Source organism: Rhipicephalus sanguineus, unplaced genomic scaffold, assembly GCF_013339695.2.
Source record: "Rhipicephalus sanguineus isolate Rsan-2018 unplaced genomic scaffold, BIME_Rsan_1.4 Seq682, whole genome shotgun sequence".
NCBI lineage: Eukaryota > Metazoa > Arthropoda > Arachnida > Ixodida > Ixodidae > Rhipicephalus > Rhipicephalus sanguineus.
Window position 1 is genome coordinate 4031 of NW_023615759.1, and position 27993 is coordinate 32023.

At 45.9% G+C, this 27993-nt stretch overlaps 1 long non-coding RNA gene across 1 annotated transcript; it reads right to left on the bottom strand.

The window, feature by feature from the left end:
* Positions 1 to 1728: 1728 nt before the first annotated feature.
* Positions 1729 to 27992, bottom strand: LOC119378085 (uncharacterized). Its single transcript, XR_005180924.2, has 3 exons — positions 27764 to 27992; positions 5054 to 5262; positions 1729 to 2129 (listed from the first exon to the last, which is right to left on the bottom strand). It is a non-coding gene; the product is annotated as an uncharacterized LOC119378085 (long non-coding RNA).
* Between the last annotated feature and the right edge of the window lies 1 nt (position 27993).

The window sequence follows — 27993 nt, forward strand, 5'->3', positions numbered from 1 at the left end:
CGTCGTCGTGGTCGGGAAATCGTCCATGTCAGCCGTCTGAAGCCCTATTACGACCCCGCTATACTGACAACGCCTTAGGTCGCCAGGATGGCTCCGCTATTCACCAGGGGCCAATGTAGTGAAGAGTACGAGACGACGACGAAGCAGCCAAGAAAGCAAGCCACATCGTGAGTGGTAGCCACGCGACCCGAGCTTGCGCTTGCTTGGATTTTGGACCCTCGACGTTCCTCGACGTTCCTCATCGTTCCTTCACGTTTGTACGTGAATAAACCACGTGACAATATATATATATATATATATATATATATATATATATATATATATATATATATATATATATGAGAACTAACAGACAATAATGCCAAGGAAAGTATAGGGGATGTTTTTAGTAATAAATGTAAGGTAATTCTGAAGAAAGAAAAGTGGACGAAAAGATAGCTTGCCGCGGGCAGGGACCGAACCTGCGACCTTCGAATAACGCGTCCGATGCTCTACCAACTGAGCTACCGCGGCGGCCATCCCCCCGTCCACTTTATAGGGTATATGTGTGCATTTAAACGTGGGAGCGTCCGTTTAAATGCACACATATACCCTATAAAGTGGACGGGGGGATGGCCGCCGCGGTAGCTCAGTTGGTAGAGCATCGGACGCGTTATTCGAAGGTCGCAGGTTCGGTCCCTGCCCGCGGCAAGCTATCTTTTCGTCCACTTTTCTTTCTTCAGAATTACCTTACATTTATTACTAAAAACATCCCCTATACTTTCCTTGGCATTATTGTCTGTTAGTTCTCATTAATATTGTGTATAATAAAGAAAAACGAGCCCTTGAAATTAACACTTCTTTCCTATATATATATATATATATATATAGTCGGTGGGGGTGTGTTACTACACCAGCAGTCGTTCTGCAGATGGTAACTACTGTTTTTGTATTGCACGTACTACTAAACGGTTTTTAATAAGAAGAAACAGGTATACGTTAGCGTGGACTCATACAGAAATTTATTTCAGAAGTGATTCATTCCGCATTGATGCATTATACAAATAGTTCACGGAACCAATCTGTATCCAGCAAAATAAAGAGATAAAAACACGTCTGGATTCACGCTGCAAGCGTAAATCCGCGCGAAAAGTCCGTTCTAAGCGACGTTAACTCTATTCAAGACCTCTCTCGTACACCACGACACCACGAAGCTCTTTTTGAAAAGTCAGAGATCTAAAAATGTAGTTTGAATGCTCGCGACCCCCGCCGGCTACTCTCTTCCATGTACGGCGGAGCGAAAAAATCGGTCCACAGTACCCTTTCTGCGACCTAGCGTAGAAATGGCGGCAACTGGAGAAGGCGCTGCGCCGTGCTCCCGACCGGGCTGCAGAAATTAGGCGCCTTTTCCTCTTCAAACCACTACCACCACCAACTGGAGAGCTTTCGTGCAACGCGCGGCGCATTGACGAAGCGGCGCCGTTCAGCCATTTCTCCTATTCTCCCACAGTGGGCCAAGATTTTCTGTGTGCAGCCTCGGTCGAACTGTTTCATTGTCTTTCTTGGCTTTCTCTTTTGTTTTTGTTTTTTTTTGTCTCCAATTCCATTCACCAAGTACAGTGTACAAAACCGGACGCATGTGCAGTTGAGCTCCCCGCACTCATTTTCTCGTCTCTCTCTCTCTCCTTCGCACAATATAAGTAACTAGAATCCGTGCAACGAAATAAAAGCAGTAAATCACTTACCAGTAGAAGTTTCGGTAAATTTCATGTATATCCACATATGGGCAGGATTTTGTGGAAGGTCCCATTTCTTTAAAGCGATGGTGAGGTTGAAGTTCCCATTCCCTAGCTCAGTGTGATTGATTTCTCCTTGGTAAGTGGCATTCCAGTCGAGAATAGAAATGTAGCAGGATATGGCGTCATCGTTTCTGTATTGACAATTATTTGGCGAGTCGGCAGTTTTCTGAGCGCCGCTTTTCTGCAATAATTTTCCGTTTGTAAGGTTAAATCCGAAACTTTGAGGCTGCTCGCCATCGGAACCTTTTTTCACATTCAGAGAGAACTCTCGGCTGGGCAGCTTGAGTTGAGCTGACGAAGAAGATAGATGCTGAAACAGATATTCCAGACCAGACATGTTTTCCGATGAATCTGAAAGGAGGTCACATGGCAGCCGGCTTAATTATTCATCTCTCTTTATGCACAGCGGCACAACACGCTCATGACATTGTACGCTTGTCCAAAATGTGTTCTGACGATCGGTGATTAAAAGATTTTTTTCCGTTCCGTAAAACTATGAAGAAAAATTTCCCATCAGTACGACTGGCTATCACGCTTCCAGTAGTTAAAGTGCATTTATTTATTGGGATTGTTCAAATAATAACCGTTTGAATATCGCGCTTCACCAAAACGACATCGCTATGCCGAAATGAATATGTCATATTTCTTTTAATTTATAATTAAAAATTGTGAGCCATTCAAATCCGTGAAGGTGTATGACCAGTGAAGCTCTTTAGTACGACACAAAGAAGTGACGCAGAATTTCGAACCATAGCCGATAACACACCTCGCAACTTAATCCGAAATGTCTGTCTGGAAAGTCTCTTTACAATTTAGCGTATGCTGCTTTAAAGTTTTCCACTTGAGCAGCATGCCTCTTTTTTGCCGCGACGTGCACCGTCTTGTCTTGGCTTGGCGTTTCGGGCACGATCTTCAGAACCGTAGCCATGTAGAGCTTGGTCGTTAAATAAAGCTTCTGGTGACTACGCTAGGTAAAAACGTTACCTTCATATCTGAAAGTGATGCTGAAGATTGCCACGTATTCATGACTGTGAGAAAGGAGATGTTACTTATTATTTCCACAAAATATTCCTACTTTTAGGGAGCAATTATTGACAAGCATTTATGGATATCTTTAAACTGCTTTCCCGCAGTTCAATCGCTTTTTTTTCTTCAGATATTTAGTAATGTACACGTCATTTTAACAAGGTAATTAGGTTTATCGCGTTTCCGTAGTTAGGGATCTCAGTTGACAAATTGATCATATGCTAAGATAGCATCAGATTGGTTCTACTTGACAAGGGACACACAATTATTGCCTCAAATTTCATTGGTGGCGTCAAAGTAAAGTGATACCCCGAAATTTTGCGTTACATGTATGTTCCGAGCAGAAAATTCCTGATGTCCCTTAGTACAAAATTCGCGCAGCGATCACACCCAGCCGCTGGTGGTTTTCACGGCGCCAAATTCAAATGCTTGCAGTGAAAGACGGAGACGCATCTTCTTTTTTGTTTATGCACGTGGTGAAGGTATGTCTGCCAATTTTAGTAGTGTTTTAGCTTGGTCCTTATTGTAGCCTGCCTGGAGTTCAAGACAGTAGACCGCGCAGTTCTTTTGGGAGTATCCTTGTCACTGCGTCTCCGGCACCCCCACACAAAGACACACTCCAAGAAAAATGCAGGCGCTGCCATCGCGTGGCGACGCTCGGCGCGTTTTCACAACAGTGAAAGCAACCAGTAAGGAAAAACCTAAACAAGCCCCAGAGTATGCCAGTATATTACGAAAGAGTCGAGAACTGAAGATCCTGACACACTGCAGCACGAAAAAGAAAACACACGGACGAAAAAAAAATGCGCATCGAGTGTTCATATAATAGCTATCGTGCGCAACAAAACAGCAGCACCTGCAGCACCTTTTCCTAGGTGATGCGGTAGCGATGAGTGAGTTCTTTTTGCTAGAAAAGGTTTCTCAATCACGCTGCTCGCGGGTGGCATGCGGCCCACCCGCATGTGACTGTCTTCGTTCCATATTTCTTTTTATTTTCTTAATAAATATGTTGATGAGCCTTCATCCCGCCACGGACAGGTGTCCGCACCAGAAGGCAACTTGGCGGGCAAGGCCGGCGGACGGGTTTCTCCTGGAATATTTTTGGCTCAAGAGGCGATTTCGTAGCGGCCCATGGCCTTCTTTTCCTCCGAAATACTGGATTTCCCCTCCCCGCACTTTGGGAGAAAGAGAAGGGTGAAGACTGCTAGAAGAGAATGGCCGGTATCAATATACTTCTTGAATCCTGAGGACCAATCCTCTTAAAGTGACCCTTATATGAGATACAGGAAAGGCCTCCTTTGAAATGAAAACCTTAGCTGACACTGGTTTTCTGTGTACTTGGTGTTTATAAACATAAATGCTTCCTTAAGGTAAAACTGGAACCCTTCGAAACATACCTTTAGGAACACAAAGCACACCTGACAGTATTTCGGTTACTGTGTTCATAATACAGTATAACACTACTTTCTATGCTCAGTACGTAAGTGTCCTACCGGAGTACAGCTAGCACCAACGAGGCCACCTAACGTTGCGACATAGCTACCGCCGACGTCGGGTGGCAATAGAGTGCACAACGGAGTCTTAGTCGAAATTAGGGAGCGGTTCATGAGTGGCAATCTGGCTGTTTCAACCGCCGCCGGTTGTCTTTTTTTTTGTCTTCTCTAACGGGCACAATTTCGCCCAATAAAACGTCCTTTAGTTGCTGGACTACTCTTCTACATATGCTGTATTGCGTAGCGCCACTACCACGTGACAATATCATTGAGCCTCATTTGTATAAATTAGTCTCTTCTGTACTCTGGATCAACTAACACTGAGTCATCGCTACAGCTCATGAACGCAATAATTACATGAAACATACCTAAGTGAGATGAGTCGATCGTACGGAATAAAAAAGCTGTAACGGAATGACATTCCTCTACATCTTCATATGAGCCCCGCCACGGTGGTCTATAGTGGTTATGGCGCTCGACTGCTGACCCGAAGGTCGCGGGATCTAATCCCAGCCGCGGCGGCTGCATTTTCGATGGAGGTGAAAATGTTTGAGGCCCGTGTACTTAGATTTAGGTGCACGTTAAAGAACACCAGGTGGTCGAAATTTCCGGAGCCCTCCACTATGGCGTCTCTCATAATCATATCGTGGTTTTGGGACGTTAAACCCCAGATATTATTATTACATCTTCATATGCAAAAGTGACAAACTCATTTGGAAATATACATACATGCACCAATAGAAACCGACCACTTACCCGTCGCAGCCGCAAATTCTGCAGCCATGAGTAGCCGCAAACATATAAACAATGATATGTTCTTCAACTTCTTTAGCGATCTTGGATAATTTTGTAAAATAATGCTTGTATGCTTGTACTTAGTGCACATGGCTTTCAGAAGTATTGGGTGTATTTCGTATTTAGCGCCTTTTTGAGTGTTTCACTCCGCGTTATGGTCCTTGTGTTTCCTGTGGGAGACGGAACATGTCAGCTTTGACAATGTGCCAATGAAAGTGTGCATAATTCCGCATTTTTTTTTTCACATCAGCATCTTGGCAAGCAAATACTAATAAATTGCTACAAGCCACGCTTATCTGCAATTGCACATTTGAACTATTAATTACTACACGCTTGTCGAAATCCTTTTAAATACTACGAACATGCTGTCACATTGCATGCTAAACTGCTAAGACAGAGTAGCTCGTGGTGAATTAAGTATCACATCCTGAAAACACATAGAAGCGATCACGGATGCACTGGTATAAACTAGAGCACTGTACGGGCCCGGGCCGTCCGAAGCATTTTTCGGCGGGCCCGGGCTGGGCTCGGGCGTGAAAGTGCGGGCCCGGGCCGGGCCCGGGCTTGAAGCCGCGGGCCTGAGCCGGGCCCGGGCCGGGCCCGGGCCTAAAGCCGCGGGCCTGGGCCGGCCCGGGCTTGAGGCGGCGGGCCGGGCCGGACTCGGTAAGTCGGGCCTTCGAGCACAAGCGAACGTTATGCATTGCATGGTCTAAGGTATACTGTGCCAAGCTGAAGTGCGCACGTGCAAAGAGCTGGCTCTTAGTAAAGCTTAGCAATAAAAATAGAAAAACAGTTGAAGTGCTATTTTTATTTTCACCAGTATAGATATAGGTTGGCACTTTATATTTTCACTAACGTTTCGTCTGCTGGACCAGACTTTGTCAAAGTAACAAGTACATCGTGGTGGGTTTCCTTATAAACACGCCAGATCACGTATATATATATATATATATATATATATATATATATATATATATATATATATATATATATATATATATATATATATATATATTGTGAGGCAGCGTTTAGGACTCTGAAGACTCTTCTTTATTGTCCCGAGTATGAGCCCCACAACCCAAACACAGTTGGTGATGATGATGAGTATGTACATATGAGAACATGAAGGGCATAAACAATGCTCACACTAATGTCCCCGCGCGCGCGAGCGGCCGGCCCGGCCGCGATTTAGGCGGGAGAGGTACGCCGAACGAATGGCTTGAGACGCGATACGTGCACTATCTCAGAAGCACGGTAACGACGGTCCGAAGAGACATCGACGGGGGGTGACAAGATAGTTCACTGGGGATGTTTGTTCACGAACAACGTAAGGTCCAAGGAAGTGTGATTGAAACTTGTCACACAATCCAGGAGTACGAACAGGCGTCCAAAGTAGTACTTCATCGCCAGGATAGAAGGTGACGTCGCGATGAAGGCTGTCATAACGCTGCTTACGGTCTTGTTGACTGGCCTCTGTGTTGAGGCGAGCACGTTGCCGACATTCGTCAAGTCTAGAGACGAAGTGTTCTGGTGTTGTTGTTGAGATTTTCGTTGCTGCATTGAAGAAAGAGGCCTCGATGGCGAATGTCGGCGCACGACCGTAGACCAGGTAGAAAGGTGAATATCCGGTAGTTCGTTGGACAGCGGTGTTGTGTGCAAACGTCACGAACGGTAAGATTGTGTCCCAGTTATCGTGGTGTGGTCCGGTGTACATTGATATCATGTCGGTTAGCGTACGATGGAATCGCTCCGTTAGGCCATTTGTTTGAGGGTGGTAGGCTGATGTCGTCTTATGAACTGTGCCACACGTTTTCAGCACTTCTTCAAGAATTGTCGACAAAAAGTCTTGCCGCGGTCACTCAACAGCACGCGAGGTGCACCATGACGCAACACTATGGCTTCCAAAAAGAAGGCGGCCACGTCGGATGCAGAACTAGCGCATATATATATATATATATATATATATATATATATATATATATATATATATATATATATATATATATATATATATATATATATATATATATATATATATATTAACAGCACTAACAATGGGCCAGATCACGGTTGTTCCCATGAGAAGATTTCGGTCTTTTATTCTAGGTTGACACATACGGTACATTTCATTTATATTCCTTGGTATTACGTGCCAAAACCACGATATGATTACGAGGCACGCCGTAGTGGCACCGGATTAATTTCGACCACCTTGAGTTCTCTAACGTGCACCTAAAGATAAGTATATAGACGGGTGTTCTTGCATTTCGCCCCCATCAAATTGCGGCCGCCGTGGCCGCGGGAATCGCACCCACGTCCTAGGACTTAACAGCGAAACAGATTAACCGCTGAGCTACCACCGCAGGCAAAGCAACATTTCGATGCATGTACACACGGGATTTTCCGTCCGATCGCCCGCTACGAAGCGCACGGCATTATTAATAATCATCATCAACAACTAATATCCTCTAGCGGGCCCGGGTCGGGTCTGGTCATGAACAAGCGCGCCCTGGATTAGTTTAGTAATGAACGCCCGGGCCCGGGCCCGGGCTTGGAACGATGGGCCCGGGCCGGGCTCGGGCTAGGTACGGTCAAGTACGCCCGGGCGCGGAATCACGGGCCGGGGCCGGGCTCGGGCTGGGTTCGGTCATGTACGCCCGGGCCCGGGGCGGGCCCGCGCTTGGAACCACGGGTCCGGGCTGGGCTCGGGCTTCATAAAGCGGGCCCGGGCCGGGCCCGGGCAGTAAAATCCTGCCCGTGCAGTGCTCTAGTATAAACTGCACAATTAGGTATGATTGCCTGCGATCGCGCTTTTAAAAGTACAATGCACATTGAAACACTCGTAAAAATAAGAACATAGACGCGGTGTTGAATGTCACATGCTTCCTTTCATGGCTTTCCCGATGAGGCGTTAAGAGTCCTTCCAAAAGCGTTATTTCCTGCGCCTAAACATTTCTTTAATGATCATATATGGTGTGGAAGTAGTTATCTGCAGCTGAGCTAACATTTCATTTGAAACCAACTGGTGAGTGTGCTTGAAATGCGAGCTCACGCCATAAGTAATATTATTATATTATTTTATTTTACCCTCAGTGTACACAGTAAGTTACTGAGGGGAGGGGCTATCGTACATGAATATGTGAGTGTATTAATAGGCAATAGATAATTGAGAACTTAAGATGGGTTACACAACATAGCAGCAATACGTAGCCTAATAAGGACATAAGTAGTTCACATACACAGTAAATATATAACCCTACTCGCAATAGCAACAAAGAGATAAAGTTACACAATGGCTCAATATGGGTGAATAATTAGCTAACAAGGCATTTGTAAAATGTGTATGGCCATGGATGCTTGTTATTGACCCAGGAAGCTGATTCCACTCTCTAGCCTTCTTGGGTAAAAATGGCAATGATGGGTAATTTTGTTGCTCTTGGGAACCTGAACTTTCCGACGATGTTCGAGACGCGCTGATATGGAAGGTGCGTCATGTATCAACAATGGAGATATATATGGGTTACAGGGGCGTAGCCAGGGGGGGCGGGGCTTATGGGTCTTCAGCCCCCCCTCCCCCCCCCCCCCCCCGAAACTTTTCGTGCTCTCATACACCACCAGCCAGCGGCGTCACCCGGGTGGTGGGATTTATTGGGCTTCAGCCTGATTATCATTTATTTATTATTTATCTTTTCTGACCCTCAAAATGCTAGCAGAAGCAAGTTTGATATCGGGCTCTACACAGATGGCTCAAAAGTGGATGATGACACAAAACATCAACTGCTAGCTTCTCCTTGGATTCCTCCGCTATGCTATATGTTAAAGTCTATGAACGATTTTAAGCAGAAACGAAGGTTTACGTGGCTTGGCTGGACAGGTAACGATGGCTTAGCTACTCAGCGCTTCAAGAGGGTGCGTTTTGCCGAGTGTGTGTCCTTTTTAGCAGAAGTGAGATTGGCAAGGGCCAACACGCGCACTAAGGCCCTCGTATCCAAGCCATTTCAAAAGTGGAAGCACGCCCTCGAAGTCTTCGGTGCACATGAAGTCACTAAATATCACACTGACGCTCATCTGGTAGCCGATAGTTTTCTTCAAACCTCTCAGGATGTGTGCCCAGTCTTGTTGATCAACTGGACCATGGCAGGCAAATTCAAATAAGAGAGACCCGAAGGAAGTTACAGCCTATTGTTCAGACAGTTCTCTTTTGTGGGCGGCAAGGTGTGCTCTCCGTGGACATAGAGACAGTGGTCCCATGGATTCGACACAGCCTCCTCTACAAATACAGGCAACTTCAGAGCGCTGCTTCGCATGCGCGCGGATTGTGGCGACACAGATCTAAAAAAGCATTTGGAAAATTGCCCAAGTAAGGCCTCATATTTTAGCCCAGATGTACAACACCACGTTATAGAAATCTCTGCTGCAATCATCAAGGAAAGCCTAGTCGCAAAAGTAAACGCTGCAGGCTGCTTCTCCGTACTTGCTGATGAAACGACGGATGTTGTTGGTATCGAGCAGCTTACTGTTTGTGCAAGGTACCTTAATAAGGATGCGAACGGAATCGAAGAAGTGTTCTTATAGGCTTTGTGCCAATTCACGACCAAATAGCCGGGCTCTCGCCGACACCATCATAAGGCTCCTTATAGGAATGGGAATTAACATGCAGCATCTCTGTGGTCAAGGCTACGATGGTGCAAGTTCGATGGCCTGCAAACGAATGGTGTTCAAGCTGCTGTTCGTGAGAAATATCCAGCCGCACTCTATGTACTCACTGCGCGTGTCACTCCCTTAATCTAGTTGTCTGTGCGGCATGCTCCATCACAGACATGCGAAACTGTTTGGGACTCTGAAGGCGACATCAGTCTTTTTCCGTAAATCTTCCAGCCGCTCACACGTTTTGCGAAAAATGATAAGTTTGAGCTGTCCTGAGTCTACAAGGCAGCGCCTTTTGGGACTACGCGAAACACGCTGGGCCGCGAAGCACGATGCAGTGCTTTCATTTGTGAGCCTCTTTGAGCCGTTGATCGCAGCACTAGAGGAGATTAAGTTTAACAGAAATGGCGAAAGTGCTGTGCAGGCAAACAGTCCAATGTTGGCACTCTTTTCACCAGCGTTCCTTATAAGCCTGCATGTGACGGAGCACGTGTTAGCACTGACTTTGCCATTGTCAAAGAAGCTGCAGACGAGGAGTATCGACATGAGCGCTGCCATTGACGACATAGAAGTGGTACAGCAGACAATTGAAAGTGACCGCAAGAACACGAATGCTTCATTCTCAAAAATGTTTGCACAACTGCAGACATTGGCAGAAAAACTTAATGTGGAGATCACCAGCCATCGAGCCGGTGTCCGGAAGCAAAACCTTGTCAGCAATGCATTCGAAAGCGGAAGAATATTTTCGCAGACCCCGGTTCATTCCATTCATGGACCACGTACTAGCCCAGTTAAACCAACGGTTCGAAAAGCACAGGGCGCTTCTAAAGGACTTTTCAATAATTGCACCATCCGCAATACCACCAATGCAAGAGGATCGGGAGAAAGGAGCAGAAAATCTCCTGACCGTTTTTGCGCATGACGTCGAAACGAGGGCTGGTTTTGGAGAACTGGGACTATGGTGGACAAAGTGGGCGAACAAAGCAGCAAACCAGCGCCCCGGTACTGGAACTGATGCCCTCTCTCATTGCAACAGCAGGTTCTATGCGAATGTGTACAAGCTACTCCGGATTCTAGTCAGCCTTTCAGTGACCACTGCCAGCGCAGAGAGAACGTTTTCAAGCATGATGTTACTTAAGCACTACTTACGCTCCACGATGTCTGAGGAACGCATGGTTGGCCAGGCACTTCTGCACGCCCACAGAAATGTCGACATCAGCGTGTCGGAAGTCATTGACCGCTTCGCTAAGCTTCCTCGCCGGGTCAACGTTGTCCTTTGATACCGAGCAGGACAAAAATCAGCGCAAACGAAAGGAAAAGACACTGCTGTATGGGCGTCCGGAGGGAGGTGCAAGGGGGGGCAGCTGCCCCAGCTGCCCCTCCCTGGAATTTCGGATATTTTTCTGTGCGGTAGCAATGGGTTACACAGCTTGATTTGCATACTCTAGGTCCCGGCCTTCTCCATTTCTAACCAATTTCACACGTTGCACACTACTGACTATTCTTGCAGGTAATGTCACGGCAGTGAAAGCTGTCAGTTCTGGATCTCTCCCTCCACCCCCCCCTCGCACCCCCCTGCAATAAGTTCTGCGGACGCCCTTGACTGCTGTTCCAGAGTTCAGGTCAATGAGCCCGTAATTCTGATGCAATATTTTTGTTCACCACCTTTTAAAGCCGTGAGGTTTTTGTACCTTTAGCAGTTAACACCTGATGCCTGTATTCTTATAAACATAAGAATACAGGCATCAGGTGGACATTACCAGCCAATCGACAGCCTCACCTTGTTCACTGAGAGGTCGGCATAGGCGGCGTTACCAAACAAATTCAACTATTGCGAAGCCGTACTAGCAGCATTGTTTGTTACTCTCATTTGTCGTTTTTGTTCTTCATTGCTTTTTGAACTAGAAGCGGCAACCTTCCTTTTATATTGAGTGCACAAGTGGTTCGCACTTTTAAAACAGTTTTGAAATAGTTTCTTTCGTTTTTCGCTCTTCCTTTATAGTTCTGTCCACATGGTGCGTCCGAGACAGCAGCCTGGCCCAAGGACATCAGTTGGGCATTATGTATAGTGATCATTGCTTAGTTCCGTTTATTGATTGCATATTTAAATGTACATTTGTGAAGTTTTGCGTAAGCATACTGCGCACTGTTTCCGGTCACATGTTTTGCCCGTATTCGAGGCGTACTTTCCCATTCTTTCTTTTCCCTGGCCGCATCATTTGTGCAAAAAGACGAACATTTTGCGTAAACAATCTACATTAAAATATTTGATCTTGTCCTGGTTATTTTGTGGACTTCATTTTTTTTTGTTCAGGCGCTTCTTCAGTTCAAAACTGATGCAGTTCCGAAGTTTACGTGATATTTGCCGTACCTGTTACACACACACACACACACAACACCACACACACACACACACACACACACACACACACACACACACACACACACACACACACACACACACACACACGCACACAAATATTGAAAATATTGAAGACAGTTATTCCTGGAAAGATTTTGTGGCCATGCCAAATTAATTTTTACGAAAAAAACACATTTCTTATCGTTCTTAACAGAGGGCAGCATTCAAGAAGTGATCTGCACATCTAATACAAATTGTCACTGGTATAACATGTTAATGGTAATACCAGTGACAATGTATGTACGTTAATACATGTACATACTCACACGCCTTTTTGGGAAAATTATGAAACCGGACGACAAAACCGCAGTCTCTCTTTGTGACACTTCTGGATCCCCCGTTGCCGATTGCGACGTTCCATCCGTCAACTCTGCATTTTGTTCCGTCTTTACTAACGAACCTAACAACGAACTTCCTGATTTTCCGCATTTTGCTTTTCCGACAATGCCAAAGATTGCATTCATTTCAGAGGGAATTGTAAAAGTTATTAACCAATTAAAAACTCTTCGTCATGCGGTATAGATGGCATAAACGCCAAAATTCTGAAAAATACTAATCATGTATGCAGTTCCATATTGTCAATCATTTTCAGCAGTCACTCGACACAGGTGAAGTCCCATTAGACTGGAGAGTTTGGAAGGTCATTCCGGTCTTCAAGAAAGGTGACCGCTCATTTGCAGGTAATTACCGACCAATCTCGCTCAATAGTGTTTGTTCAAAGATCATGGAACACGTCATCTTTTCTCATGTTGCGACATTTTTATCATCCGTAAACTTCTTTCACCGAAACCAACACGGCTTTCGTAAAGATCACTCATGCGAGACCCCTAACATTTTCCTGCACGACATTCACCTTCATATGGACCGTAACATCCCAATGGACACACTGTTCTTAGATTTTGAAAAAAACCTTCGATAAGGTACCTCACTCCGTCTCCTTCTAAAAACCTCGCGTCTAAACCTTCATCGGCATGTTTTTAACTGTATTGAAGCATTCCCAACAAACCGTAAACAATTCGTGCATGTTAATGATCAGTCCTCCGACCTCTCCCATGTCTTGTCCGGCGTGCCCCAGGGTACCGTCCTAGGGCGTCTTATATTCCTAATACATTAACGATATTCCGCTTTCCGTTGAATCTAACATCCGTCTTTTTGCTGATGATTTTGTCCTCTACCACCCTATAAATAACCCCACCGATGTCGCCCCTCTACAGCATGACCTCTCACGTATTCAGCAGTGGTGTGCCACCTGGTTGATGTCCCTTAATGCGAAAAAGACATTACTAATTTCTTTCCATCGTCGCCGAAACCACACGCCGGCTACTTACACAATCAACAACTGTCATATAGCTGCTACTGACTCGATTGAATACCTGGGTGTCCATCTTTCGAGTGGCCTATCTTGGGGTGACCATATAAATCACATAATTCACTCCGCTAACCGCGCTCTCGGGTACATATGCCGTAACATTTCCATGGCACCACCTTCCGTTAAACTACTCGCTTATAAAACCATTGTCAGACCAAAACTTGAGTATGCATCTGCTGTCTTTGACCCCCACCAAACTAATCATATCGAAATACTTCAGTCAGTACAGAACCGAGCAACCAGATTCATTGTTTCAGATTATTCCCGCTACTCGAGCGTCTCCGCCCTCAAATCCCAGTTAAATCTTTCTACCCTCGCTCTTCGTGGTCGTATTGCACGTCTCTGCCTTTTTCACAGATTCTTTTATTCAACCCCACGTGACAACCACCTCATTCAGCCGGTCCATCGAGGTCATCGCACAAGTCATCAAAATGCTGCGATTCCGCCACGTGCCCACACCACCTCATTTCAGCAGTCCTTCTTTTGCGCACCGCCCGAGACTGGAATGACCTTCCGAGCGAAGCAGCAGTCATCCGCGATTTTGCGCGCTTCGAAAATGTCATCCAGGAAGCAGACTCAACCACATCCTAACATACACCTTGATCGATACCGCCATTTTATGACGTCCACCCCTCATGTAAAGTCCCATACGGGACCTTTGAGGATATAAAATAAATGAACAAATAAATAAATAAATAATAATAAATAAATAAATAAATAAATCTATAAATTAATTGTTTAATATAATTAGTAATTAATTAATTAATTAATTGTCGTTATTCATATACTTAGTCGTTCTAAAAATTCAATGAGGAGGTCGCGCTGCAACGTGAGCCCCCCCCCCCCCCGAACAAAATTCCTGGCTACGCCACTGATGTGTTATGATAGTAAATCTTGAGATAAATACTTAGACGAGAATATTTCCTGCGAACAGCAAGTAAATGAAGTTGTGACGATGCTTTCATGGAGGTTACGCTGGATGCCATGTGACAATTAGATAACATAAAACGGGCAGCGCGGTTTTGTATTGCCTCAATGTTTTGAATTAAAGCAATACGGTGGGGGTTCCACAACGCTGACGCATACTCAGGTGTGCGCAGGGTTTCCAGTTAGGGGGGAGGGGCAAAGCTTCATCGCAGCCCCCCCCCCCCTTTCCCTCCTGCATCATTTGTCGAGTCCAAAGGACAAACTGTTGCACAACCGATGAAAAAAAAGATCGGCCAATCCCACTGTACCGTGGGAATCGGTGGTATGCGAAGCATGCGCGGAATGGTGACCGTGGCGTAATTTTTCACATTGAGCGAAACGTTACGGAATGGCGCTAGAGAAATGTGCAGGTGGTATACACATAATCATACGTTGAAGAGTCGCATATGAATTATATAACCACTTGTTTACAGTTACGAAACGATGCCAACAGCAACATGGGTGTTACGAACACCGGACTCGGAAAGCTGCTATGAAGTGCTTATATTCTTCAACACTGGATAGCGCGAATCCGAACAACACAAAGATGAAACACGTATGCACGGGACAGGCGTTACTCGTAACGAACCTTCATTCACGAAAGTTTTCCTGGATATACACACAGCCGAGTGGCACGCGCAGGCGCACTGCACGTACGTTACAGTCACAGTTGCAGTTCTTACAGGCGTTACAGTTGTTAACTTGTCCGAACGCATGCACGTTTAACGAACCCGCGTGTATGTGTAGAAGGGGTTCTGGACAGTTCTTGAACAAGGTCATCATCACCGTGATCAGTGAGCACCAGCAGCTGGACCGGACTTCTTAATCGGATCCGTTTGTGACCGCGGCTACGTGGGTCTAAGCGCAGTGAAGTGCGAGGTATAGCACAGCTGGTGGAAATCCTGGATGCCTCTTACGATGAAATGATCTATGCCTCCTGTCCTGGACGTGGCAGCAAGGTTTGGTGATGATCTGTCCACATGCAAGCGGTCTTTCACGCAGTATAAAGACCAGGCGTTGTTTGGTCTTGATAAATCAGCGTTGAAGTCACCGGTAATGATGAGAGGCCTGGTTCTCTCGGCAGATTCATTGTAGGAAGGATTGACCCCTGTTTTTGCGTAACCAACGTGGTCCACGTTGTAGACCACGTGAACGAGTGCATGATAGTTGAGCGTCTTCCAGAGTTGTTATGTCTTCAGGTTCCTCACTTTCCTTGCGTCCGCCGCGGTGGTGTAGCGGTTACGGTGCTCGGCTGCTGACCTGAAGGTCGTGGGTTCGATCCCGGCCGCGACGGTCGTATTTCGATGGAGGCAAAATGCTAGATGCCCGTGTACTGTGTGATCTCGGTGCACGTTATAGAATACCAGATAGGCAAAACTTCCGGAGCCCTTCGTCACGGCGTCTCTCATAATCATATCGTGGTTTTGGGACACAAAAACCCAAAAATTATTATCACTTTCCTTGCATGTCAACGTGTGTGTTCGCGGTTACTGTCTTGGTTGAGACTTTGTATCACCTGTGGCCCATACCCGCATAACATGAACTCTGGTATGCGGGTATGTGCCACACGTGACTGAGAGAAAGGGTTTCATGACGTACGCGACAGGTATTTTGCGTTGTTCATGTCATGACCAGTGAATCGTGTTCGTCATACACTGATCCCCTGCTGTGCCAATTTTGGTACATTACAAGTTATGGAGACGACCAGGAGAGCGCCCAGACGTAGGCGGCTAGATAGATGGATAGATAGATAGATAGATAGATAGATAGATAGATAGAGATAGATAGATAGATAGATAGATACGTAGATAGAAACGCCCAAATTGCCTGAGGTTCGCTAAGAAATGCTTCGCATTTAAAATTAAATGAAGCAATGGCGCTCTTCTCACAATGGCCTGCCTTTGGTCCCTGGCATTCCTAACGTAAAGATGGGAAGTAAACACTTGTTGGAATGCTACATCAGTGGTCTTCAGCCGCCGTTATCGTCAAAAACCTTTTTGGTCGTAACTGAGTAAACGTATGGAGCACTTTGCGCCCCCTTCCTACGTGATTTTAAGGGGGGGGGGGGGCTGCCCCCCTCGTGTACATGGCTCGTGTGCAAGCTGAATATTAAACCAAGGAGCTGAGGTGGTACTGCATACACGCCGTAAGGGAATAACGAATAATATTTTCCTGAATTTTGTCCTTAAATATGCACCAGCTCTTTTCAGCGGTGCGTTCGAAATAGTGAGATAAGAAATCTTCCATGAAAATAAGTAGTTCGGCGTTTAGAGCTGAGTAGTTGTCTTTCTTATCATCTCTGATGATTTTAGAGCTTTTACGTTGGAAACGTCGAGTTATTCTTAGCGTGGAGTGCAAGGTGTCATGATCACCTAAACCCGGTAAGTGCGTTATCGACGAAGTGATGTCAACTGATGATGTTAGTACTAGGTCTAGAAGCGATGAATTATTATGAGTTACACGTGTTGGTAAAGCAACTGCCTGGAAGAGACCAAAGTTTAAACATAAGCTGATAAAGTGTTAGGATCGTGCGCGAGAGGGCTGTGGAAATGGAGATGCGCAAGTCCAGGTAACTTGCGGTGAGTTGAAATCACCCATATTATGATTTCTGCTTCGGGAACACGAATTTTAATTTGGTTCAAACAATCTTGCAGGCTGTCACAGAACAAATTCGGGCAAGTAAGAGAACGGTAACACCGATAGTCAGTTTCTTGTGGTGGATAGTAATGCAACACAACAACAATTCTAAATTTGTAATTAGAGGAACACAAAATGAATTTATATTTTAATATAATGGAAACAACGCACTGCCGCTAGTTCTGCTTGTTCGATCATTGCGGTAAATAATATATTTGCGATTAGAATAAATAAGCTCCGAGTTACCTATTTTGTTTGTTTACCACGTCTCAGTTAGTGCAGTTCGCGTTTGTATCGCTATCACGCCACTCATTTCATCTCTCTTTAGTACAACGCTACGCATGTTGGCGTATGGAATCGAGACGGTTGATGTGTGGCCACTACTCCTCTCGTTTACCTATTTCTTTGCCATGGGACGAATGCGACCTGCGCGCAGTGAACGAGGCAAGAGGCTTCGTTCTCTAATTGCGCTCGTTGACGGAAGAACTCCATAAACACTGTCTTCAACCTCGCTATATTGGTAGCATTTCCCGTCGACCAGCTATACCTCTGTTTGAATGGTTTCTTCAGGTTCTTGCCAAAGTCATTCATTTTTTCCGTAAGTGCGATGGAGAGCCAATGCATGGTGAGAAGGGACCATCATAAATCGAAACAAATCTTTGGCAGAGCTATAGAGCACAAGAGAACACACGAAACTAAAAGGAAGTTACTCACGCTACAAGCGCTACTAACGAGTCACCGGAACTAAATGCGAGTGAATGCGAGCCAGTTGGTGCGTATCTATAGTTAAAAACAGCGCGAAGTAAGTACGGTCAAGAAAGTACACAGGACAAGAAAGTAGCGCTAGTCCTGTGTACTTTCTTGACCGTGTCTACTTTGCGCTGTTTTACAGCGAAAGCTGTTATGAGATAACAACAAGGGCCGTTTTTGGCGCCGTAATTGTCCGCCGCCGCCGCCGGTGTCCGTAACCACTATCGCTCGAAATAAGAAAAAAAATCGAGTATGAAAAAATTTCCAGGATGGAACGAGGTTCGATCCTGGGCCCTCTGGCGTGGGAGCCCAGTATTCTACCTCAGAGCAATGTCGGTTTTTTTTTTTCTTTAATTCCAGGCATTAGGAAACACTTTCGCACCGCAGCGCTTTTAGCATGCGGTTGAGATTACAAAACTTCCATTTTGACCAGAGCATCCATAAACACCAACACTTCTTCGCCATATTCCAATTTTCGAAACACTTCGCGTAGTCTGCTCACCAACTCGGTAAAGTAGGAATTCACCGGTCTCGCATTTATGTCACAGTGCCTTACAGCCATGCGGTTTCTCCAAATACTGTGAAGACCGAGTAGAAAAAACATGTCATAGGGCACAGTGTCTTGAACTGTAGCTAAATAACGAATATCGTGTGGCGTGAGCGGCAATTCTTTTTAAGGGTTCCTTGCATAATATCCCAAAAGAAGACCGCACACCAACAGTCTACGAATACATGTTCTATAGATTCAGGTTTCCTACAAAGTAAACAATCGGTACCCCATGATAAATACTCCCCTTTTTCTTCTAGCCAAGTTAGAAAGGGCAAGGTATTAGCATGCAGTTTAAAAAAGAATGTTTCACTCCTCCTGGCACCATCATTCGTTTCACACGTTTTAGAACAAGTCCTTAGCTGCTCCAGGTTTAACTTCAAGAAATTTCATAGAGTATTTTCTGTTTTTGTGTGGCAGTCAAAATATGAGAGGACAAGCAGAAACAACTTGTTTCGCAAGTTAAGTCGGGGGGATTAAAACTGCCGAACTTATTCTTAAGGCAACTCCTCTTTAGATTTTTGTTCTTGCGTGACACGACAAATCCTTTCTTGAGAACAGTTATCCAACTACGACTAAGCCATGTCTTGCCCAACTTTGTTGTCTCGATGAGGGAGCGTGGGTGTTACGCAACGAGTACATTTTTACGCGAAGTAGTTGTGGCATTTAGATTTTTAAACTACCACTTTCCATCGAATATTTGGGTACTGTAACACGCAAGCGTTTGAACTCGGATTTGATAAATATTATGTTCCGAGAACTTTTGTACCGAATATTGTGCAGCGAAGGCCAGGGCAAAGATGTTCTAAAACCTCAGAGCAATGCCGGTGCTTGAGACTGCTTTGCAAAGAGACCCAATACAGGCTTCATGTCGAGAAGGAACCACTTTAAAATATGTAATGTAGCGTGGTTGCAGAGTAAAATAGCAACCAAGTGTCACACAACGCGAAATCTGTAATCAGGCGTCACACAATGCGAATTGCGCAACGAGTTGGTTGTTGAATGCTTCCAGCCCATTACAAAGGGCTCTGCCATAATTCGTCATCGTCATTAGCCACAGCATCAACAAAGTGCACATAATGCCTTACAGGTGTTTAGCAGGTACCACGGTTCTGCGCATGGATGGATGGAAGAACTTTATTGTTTGTCCGGCAGATTAATGGCCCAGGCTCAGGTCTCCCATGTCGGGTCGTCAAGGCCTTGCCTCTCCGCCGCTTCACGGGCCTGCTGGTCTTCCCTACTTCACAAAAATTATTTATAGCGTAGTGGTTCCTCGCAAGTGCACTTCTATTGGTTGCAAAGGAAGCCCATAAGGCTTCCTTGTCTCAGTAAAGTTACTTCCCTCTCTCTATCTCTTCTCACGTTAGCGTATGTTATAAAGCGTGGTGGGAGAGTGAAATGACGACCGGGTGTCACACAGTGCGAATTACGTAACTAGTGGGTCCTTTAAAGCTTCCAACCCATTACAAGAGGCTCAGTCATAATTCTTCATCGTCATCAGCCGTCGCATCAAGAAACTGCACATAATGCCTTACAGATGGTACCTCGCTTCTCCGCATAATGACGAGTAATGTCGTGGTGGGTGCTTTCCAAGTTCACAAAAATTCTGATTTGCGGCTTAGTGGGTACGTTGCTAGTGTAGTTGTATTAGTAGCCACAAGATAGTTCATAACGGGGTCTAGAAATGCCGCTCTTCGAGCTTTCGCTGTGACTGTGCTGCGCTTTCCGCGCAGGCCGAGTGTTCTTTTTTTACTACGGAACTAAATATTCAATTTGTGAGTTTTTGCTTGAAATAATACTTGCAATGTTCTTACAGAACATTTGCTGATTCTCCTTGCCAATCGAATGAGGTTAAGTTATTTGTAGGGGTGTGCGAGTAGTGAAATTTCATCTGAAATCGAATTCGAATCGAATAGTGCCAAATAGTGACCAAAAATATCGAATATCGAATAGTATATTTACACGAAACGTGTACCGCCATTTACGGCAAGACAAAGGAAAAATCACTGACGCTACGGCGTGGCGGCAGCTGTAACGCGCTTGTTCGAGAGTTTTTTTTTTTTTTTCTTCTTCAGCTTTTGTAGGCGCGCAAGTATACGTTTATAGAGGAGGCGCCATCCCAGTAAGCAGCGCCAATCCTAACCTCCTAACGGCTAAGAAAAGGGGGTACGGTCGCTAGTTATTTTTTTTTCCCTATGGTAGCGTAATACGGCTTATCTTGCAGTAGTGATGTTGTGCTCCATCGCAATGGGTGCTGTGGGCCTAAAAATCTTCGGGCGCCAATTTGCAGCAGCGTTTTAATTGAGCGCAAGAATGATGGGAGTTTCTGAATGAGCGGTGCGGTGCGGCAGTGGCGACTGCACAGCGTGAACAAATTTTCACATGTGAAGCCAATCAGCAAGGGTTTTGCGGGCTAAAGTCCTGACGTATTACGGTTCTTGCGGCATACGCCACCGAACTGCGCAAGAAGCCCGTGGATTAGTTTCGGAAGCGAAGTTGTGAAGTGCTTGACTCATGTGTTCTTTTTTTGTCTTTTTAACGTACGAAAATGCGATAATCTGCTTTAATATAAACATGCGGTCGCTTTTGACCCGGATATTGATGCAAGTTTTAACAAAAGGCCTACTGCCACGACGTTAGCGTTAGTTGTAGCCACCCCACCATAACCCTAATTATTCGAAACTTTTAATATCTGGGGTTTAACGTCCCAAAACCACCATATGATTATAAGAGAGCCGTAGTGGAAGGCTCCGGAAATTTCGACCACCTGGGGTTCTTTAACGTGCACCTAAATCTAAGTACACGGTCCTCAAACATTTTCGCCTCCATCGAAAATGCAGCCGCCGCGGCCGGGATTCGATCCCGCGACCTTCGGGTCAGCAGTCGAGCGCCATAACCACTAGACTTAAGAGTATACGTTGTTGGGCTAGTTGGTTCATAAAATCGACAAGGACTAAGAAGGAACACTGATGTACAGGACAGGCGCTACTCGCAACTAAACTTTATTCAGAAACGTCTTCCTACATATATACACAGCCGAGTGGCGCGCGCAGGCGCAATGCACATGACAGTCGACATGCTAATCAGGACCGGGATACCAAAACATATTCGCATTATAACCAAGTGTCTAAGAACAGTCTTTCCTTACTGCGCAGAACAACAGAAGTGTCACTGATACATTCACGGTCTTTCTTTTTAATATGATAAGCCTCCATTAGTTCTCTGGCCAGCGCATTCCCACTTCTGCCCAGAATTCGAATGCTAGACAGCACTGGCTCACAGGCACAGGTCCTACAATGCGTAGGCAGATGAAAAGTCAAATTATTCTTAACAGAGCGCTCGTGTTCCCGTGCTCGATCGTTGACGCAACGACCAGTTTGTCCGATATAAACCTTGCCACAAGTGAGTGGGATTTCGTACACGACGCCTACGGCGCAAGTGACGTAGGGCCGGACGTGCTTTTTTCCGCACGTCGGTTTTTTAAGTGGTCCCGAAATGCGAGGGCATAGCCCAGCCAGTTTATGCGGCGCTGAAAAAACTATAGGTACATTGTACCTATTTGCCACATTTTTTAAATTGTGTGCCACTTTGTGCACATACGGGACCACTTCCGGCCTTTATTCTGCACGAGCAGAGCCAGGCCTCTTCTTCCCCTTCAGTTTCTGAAGGAGGGTTTCGGACACAGCAGTCAAGTTCGAGCAGGGGAACCCAGCCGCCTGTAGGCGCTCAATCTGGCTATTAAAACTATCCTGAGCCAAGTGAACGCAGGACTTTGCCAGCACCGATTCAAGGCATTGAGGCAATAGCTCGTTTTACAATTTAGCTCGCACACAATTTAAAAAATGTGGCAAATAGGTACAATGTACCTATAGTTTTTTCAGCGCCGCATAAACTGGCTGGGCTATGCCGTCGCATTTCGGGACCACTTAAAAAACCGACGTGCGGAAAAAAGCACGTCCGGCCCTACGTCACTTGCGCCGTAGGCGTCGTGTACGAAATCCCACTCACTTGTGGCAAGGTTTATATCGGACAAACTGGTCGTTGCGTCAACGATCGAGCACGGGAACACGAGCGCTCTGTTAAGAATAATTTGACTTTCATCTGCCTACGCATTGTAGGACCTGTGCCTATGAGCCAGTGCTGTCTAGCATTCGAATTCTGGGCAGAAGTGGGAATGCGCTGGCCAGAGAACTAATGGAGGCTTATCATATTAAAAAGAAAGACCGTGAATGTATCAGTGACACTTCTGTTGTTCTGCGCAGTAAGGAAAGACTGTTCTTAGACACTTGGTTATAATGCGAATATGTTTTGGTATCCCGGTCCTGATTAGCATGTCGACTGTCATGTGCATTGCGCCTGCGCGCGCCACTCGGCTGTGATATATGTAGGAAGACGTTTCTGAATAAAGTTTAGTTGCGAGTAGCGCCTGTCCTGTACACAGTGTTCCTTCTTAGTCCTTGTCGATTTTCGCGCCAGCCAATTTTGAAGATAACCACTAGACCACCGTGGCGGGGCAATTATTCGAAACTTCGAACACTAGCTATTCAAAAGTCAAATCGAATTATTCGGTTAGCTATTATTCGATTCGAATTCGAAACTCGAATATTCGCACACCCCTAGTTATTTGCACAAACGCTTGAAATCCTTCTTACCGCGTGTTGATTTGACACTGATTTCCCTGAAGTGCTGACGAATGAGTTCTGAGGCCTTATTTTTAAACTCAATGCTGGTAAAGAAACCTTTGCCATATATATTAGTAAATGGCGCTATTCATTACTGCCCAGAAAGGTTGTATGAAAATTTTAAAGGACGCTTCAGCTTCACCTTCAAGAGTAGAACGCCATAGCGTAATCTGGCCCCGTTCACATCGCCTTCCCAATCGTTACCCTGGCTTCGCTTCTCGGGAGACACCTCAACCGTTCCGCAAGGAAAGAAATGCCTGAGTGCGTAACGTTGGCCGTTTCAAGCTATCCCAGAATGCCTCCTGCAAGCACAGTTGTGAAGTGTCCGCATACGTTAAGACTCATCCACTACATGACACTCGCATAGGGTTTTTTTCCGAAACATTTTCACGAGACATCTTCCAGGAACAAGTAATTAAAATACACGGGACATATGAACGTTCCAATGACACTCTGGACTGGCTTCCTGTGTTAGATTTGTGTTTAAATATGTCTGATTGTTAATACGACGCAGCGAGCGATGGAAAGGAAAATTATAGGTGTAACCTTAAGAGACAGGAAGAGAGCAGAGTGGGTCAGGGAACAAACGGGGGTTAAGGACATCATAGTTGAAATCAAGAAGAAGAAATGGATATGGGCCGGGCACGTAGCACGTCGGCAGGATAACCGGTGGTCATTAAGGGTAACTGACTGGATTCCAAGAGATGGCAAACGCGTGAGGGGGAGACAGAAAATTAGGTGGGTATGAGATTAAGAAGTTTGCAGGTACAACGTGGCAGCAGAAAGCACAGGACCGGGTTGATTGGCGGAACATGGGAGAGGCCTTTGCCCTGCAGTGGGCGTAGACAGGCTGATAATGATGATGATGATGATGATTGTTAATATTTGAAATGTCAATCTAAGTGCCATATGGTTTCCTTCCGTGTAATAGAGAAAAAATTCTGGCGTATCTCTGTAGTAGAACACTTGCTTGCCACGCAGAAGGCCTGTGTTCGACTCCGACTCGAACCGTAGATCTTTGTCAATTTCATTATTTGCAACTGTCTCGATTTTTCGCTCACAACCACGCCCCCCACACTTTCTCCCAGCCGGCAACATTTCTGCTAACGACTCCTTAACGCTAATTCCGTTAAATTACATCTCACCTAAAGGTAAGGCCAGGAAAACTTCGCGTAGCCCGTTCACTGCTCCATTCACTGCACCGTGGCATTTCCGTGTACTTACTACTGCCGTTCTTGAGCAGCTTGATGCCACCAGTCTGCCACGTCCACTCTCGCTCGCCGCTTTTATCTTCGCCGTATTCTGCCCTGATTCACAAGAAATTGTTGCATCTGCGCGGGCTTTCTGTGCAGTTGGATTCTGTATGCACGCTGCTCACTTCAACGGGACACACTGTCATGAAGGCAGGGCCGTATACAGGTGCATATGATCTTTAACGCATCTGATATTTAACGTCGTTCAGTGGACTTCTGTAGAGATTCTTCGGGCACCACACGTTTTGTGTGCACTTTTCGAACGAAGAAAGACCTTTGGCTGTTATTTTGTTCAGTGCAAGTATAGAAGTCGTTGGCCTGGCTTTACATGAAATCTGCACTCCATATATACTGTCTAGAGCTAATGCGATACTGGTTTGATTACGAGGTGGGCCGCTTTTTGATAGCTGCTTTCTGGCGTTGGCTGTTGTTGCTCTGAGCAAGTGCCTCTTGGAAAGGGTGCATACTTGTGCACAAACATAGAGGATGTTGGTTGTGGTGCCTATTATCATGACAAATACCCTGAAGAAGTAGCACGCCAAGCACGGTCAACACAGACAGAGAAGACATTACCGCATACGAATTTTCTATAACTTTAAAGAAAACGAGACATGATCAGTGTCCTTTCAGTAAATCTTTCAGTGGCATTATTTATTCAGCACAATAAAGCGCGCAAGGGTCACCACTAGCTGGCCAGGTGCATTCTATGTGTCTTAAGCCAGAATTACAACTCAAATATCGAAACTAATAACATCTGTTCCCAAGCGACTGCTCATATTACTACTGTACATCAAGCCACCGATGGATAAGCGAGGCTTCAGATCTATATGCTAAAACGAACATCTAAAGTGAACAACTTTATTTGTCAAGGTACCCACAACCCCTGTCTGGCATTGCAATGAGAGACAGGGGGAGTATAAGACATCGCAAATGAGGTACAATGCTCGATCAGTAAATAAAAACGAAAAGGAAAATGTTGCAGTGGCTTAGCTCGGCTATGCCAGGATATACGTAGCGTTAGCAAAGGTTCAGGTGATTATTCTTGGCTTTCCGTGTCTTAGCAGCACGTTTAGCCTTCTTCTGTTCATTCTTCCTACGCTGAACCGCTAATTGCCAGGCAACTACTTCGGGATCCGATGAGTTAAGCTTCTCCGCTCTTCTGCGCCGTTGAGCAGCATTCGCACTCTCCTTCTCCATGGCTATACCACACTGGCAAGCACCAGTCAGAGGCGCTATCAAGCGGCTCCAGCGCAGTGTCAGACGGCGACTGCACAGCGAAGGCGAAAAGCTGCGCGCGCGTCGGCGCCAGTGCGTTTGCCACGGCTACGACCTAACTGTCCCTAGAATGCGCAGACCGGCGGCGGCGGCGGAGTGCGCGGAAGATGCCGGCTCCGGTGCGCCAGCTGCGTGACATCACTGATCCTCGCGCATGCGCAGCACTGCTCTTGAGGAGGCGCGCGAAACTGGCTCGGCTAGGCCAGTGTTGCTAACGCTACAAAAGAATGTAGCATGTCCAATGCAACCAAAAATATTAGGTGGCAAAAGTATTCCTAAAAATTAATTAACTCCTTCCTCCTTACTTTTCTAGAATGTTTAATGTAAATATATTGCATTCAAATTACAGCTGGTAACAGCTAATCACAATACCTTACTAATACTTTTCAAATATAATGAAATTACTTTGAAATTACATTAACAAATGTTTACTATTCATGCACTAATTCATGTACTTACACCTATTTATGGAGCATATGCTATAAAATCTGAGATCTCTGTTGCATCGCAGAATGAGCTGGGGCTCAGAAGCCCAAAGGTGTTGTTATTAAGTACAGAAAGAGGCACGAAAGGAAAGATGCACAGGTAGAGCAGTAGAGCTAGTATAGCGGAAGCTTTGTCTCCTTCGTTTCCGTAGATTTCAAGGCCGAGAGAGGAGAGAGAGAGAAGCGGGCGTTCTTGTCTTGTCCACTAGAGTCATGGCCATGACTCATGAGAAGTTCTGTCACGTTCCAAATTAGTGACTGTGACTGGAGTCTGACCTACGCGATTAGAGCCCTTGTTCGCGTCTTTCCAGGGGTTGCCAAGCGCCTTGCATCCTGGTCATTTTCTCTATTCGCCCCAAATACTCTCTTGGATGTCATATAGCCCCAACAGAGACTTTGCACAATTCTTCGATTAGCGGGGCAGAAGCACCCGCCGTCATCACCTAAAGGGGGTGCCATGTCTGCCCCATACTTTTACTCAGTTCTGCCCTGTCATTTATTAAAGTGCAGAGTTAGGCCATGCAGGTTTCAGGCGATAATGGCGGCTTAGGGCCCCTGATGTTGCATTCCAAAAACTGCTTACTTCCTGCCTTTACACCCGCAAAACCAGGCACCGAAGTCGGGCCATTGATAGAAGCGTGTTATGGCTGCATTTCCACCGTTTTATGGGGCTTAGGGCCGAGGCTTGTCTGTCCATCCGCGTCCGAGCGGGATGCGCGTTTGCGCAGCCCAAACCTACAGGACCAAATCCTGGCCGTCCAGTGCGCCCGCGACACGGCCGTTAGGCTAGACCTGCCGGTCCCAACGTGGGAGTAGCCGGGTGGCGCGGGGCAACCTCTGCGTCTGCACTGTACTCTTAAAAGTTGTACTCTCTCTCTCTCTCACGGTACACGAAAGCGAAACCGACAGCGCTCGCGCCAAAGAGAAGTCTTCTTCCTCTTGCTCTTCGAGCGCCTGGATGATGATAAGTGAGCGTGCGCTCGCGCAATGGAGAAGTCTTCTTCCTCTTGTTGGCCGAGGCTTGTCCATCCCGTCCGGCCGTCACGGTACACGAAACTGAAACCGACAGCGCTCGCGCCAAAGAGAAGTCTTCTTCCTCTTGCTCTTCGAGCGTCTGGATGATGATAAGTGAGCACGCGCTCGCGCCATAGAGAAGTCTTCTTCCTCTTGTTGGCCGAGGCTTGTCCATCGATCCGCGTCCGGCCTTCACGGTGCACGAAACTGAAACCGACAGCACCGTGTACAATCGAAACGGAAAACATCTGTCAAAAAAGGTTAACAGCCCTGTGTGCAATAGAAACCGAAAACATCTGTGAATAAAGCTTAACGAAAGGTTAACAAGCACAAAAGTAAATTGACAAGATACTGTAAAAGCAAAACATCTAAAGGGTAACAAAAGGTGAACAAGCACAAATATAAAATGACAAAACACCGTTAAAACACCAGCATTAAGCGCCCATCAATCAATCATGTGACAGCACAATGCACGCTGCAGTGAAAAACACACGAGAGTCACGGGTTGTTTACGGTAACACCGAACGATCCCCACGTGTTTCGCCCACTCATCATCATTCACTTCGTCGAGATGCGCTGATTTTTTTTTTATCCATTCTGAAGCTGTTTTTCTGTCGGACTCACCAATTTGGGGTAGGCTTCCGATACCAAAAGTTCCCATTGTGGGTCGCTGTAGTCGGGGCACAGGGTGGTTTGTCTGCTCGAACCAATTTATAACTCCCTTATTTTCGCCGTTATCGCTTTCTCAGCGATATCGTCACAATAAGCAGTACAAAAAGATCGATGAAAGCGAGATGTTTAATTTGTGCCGCAGGGCCAAATTGACGACAAGGCACAAGAATAAATTGCCTGTT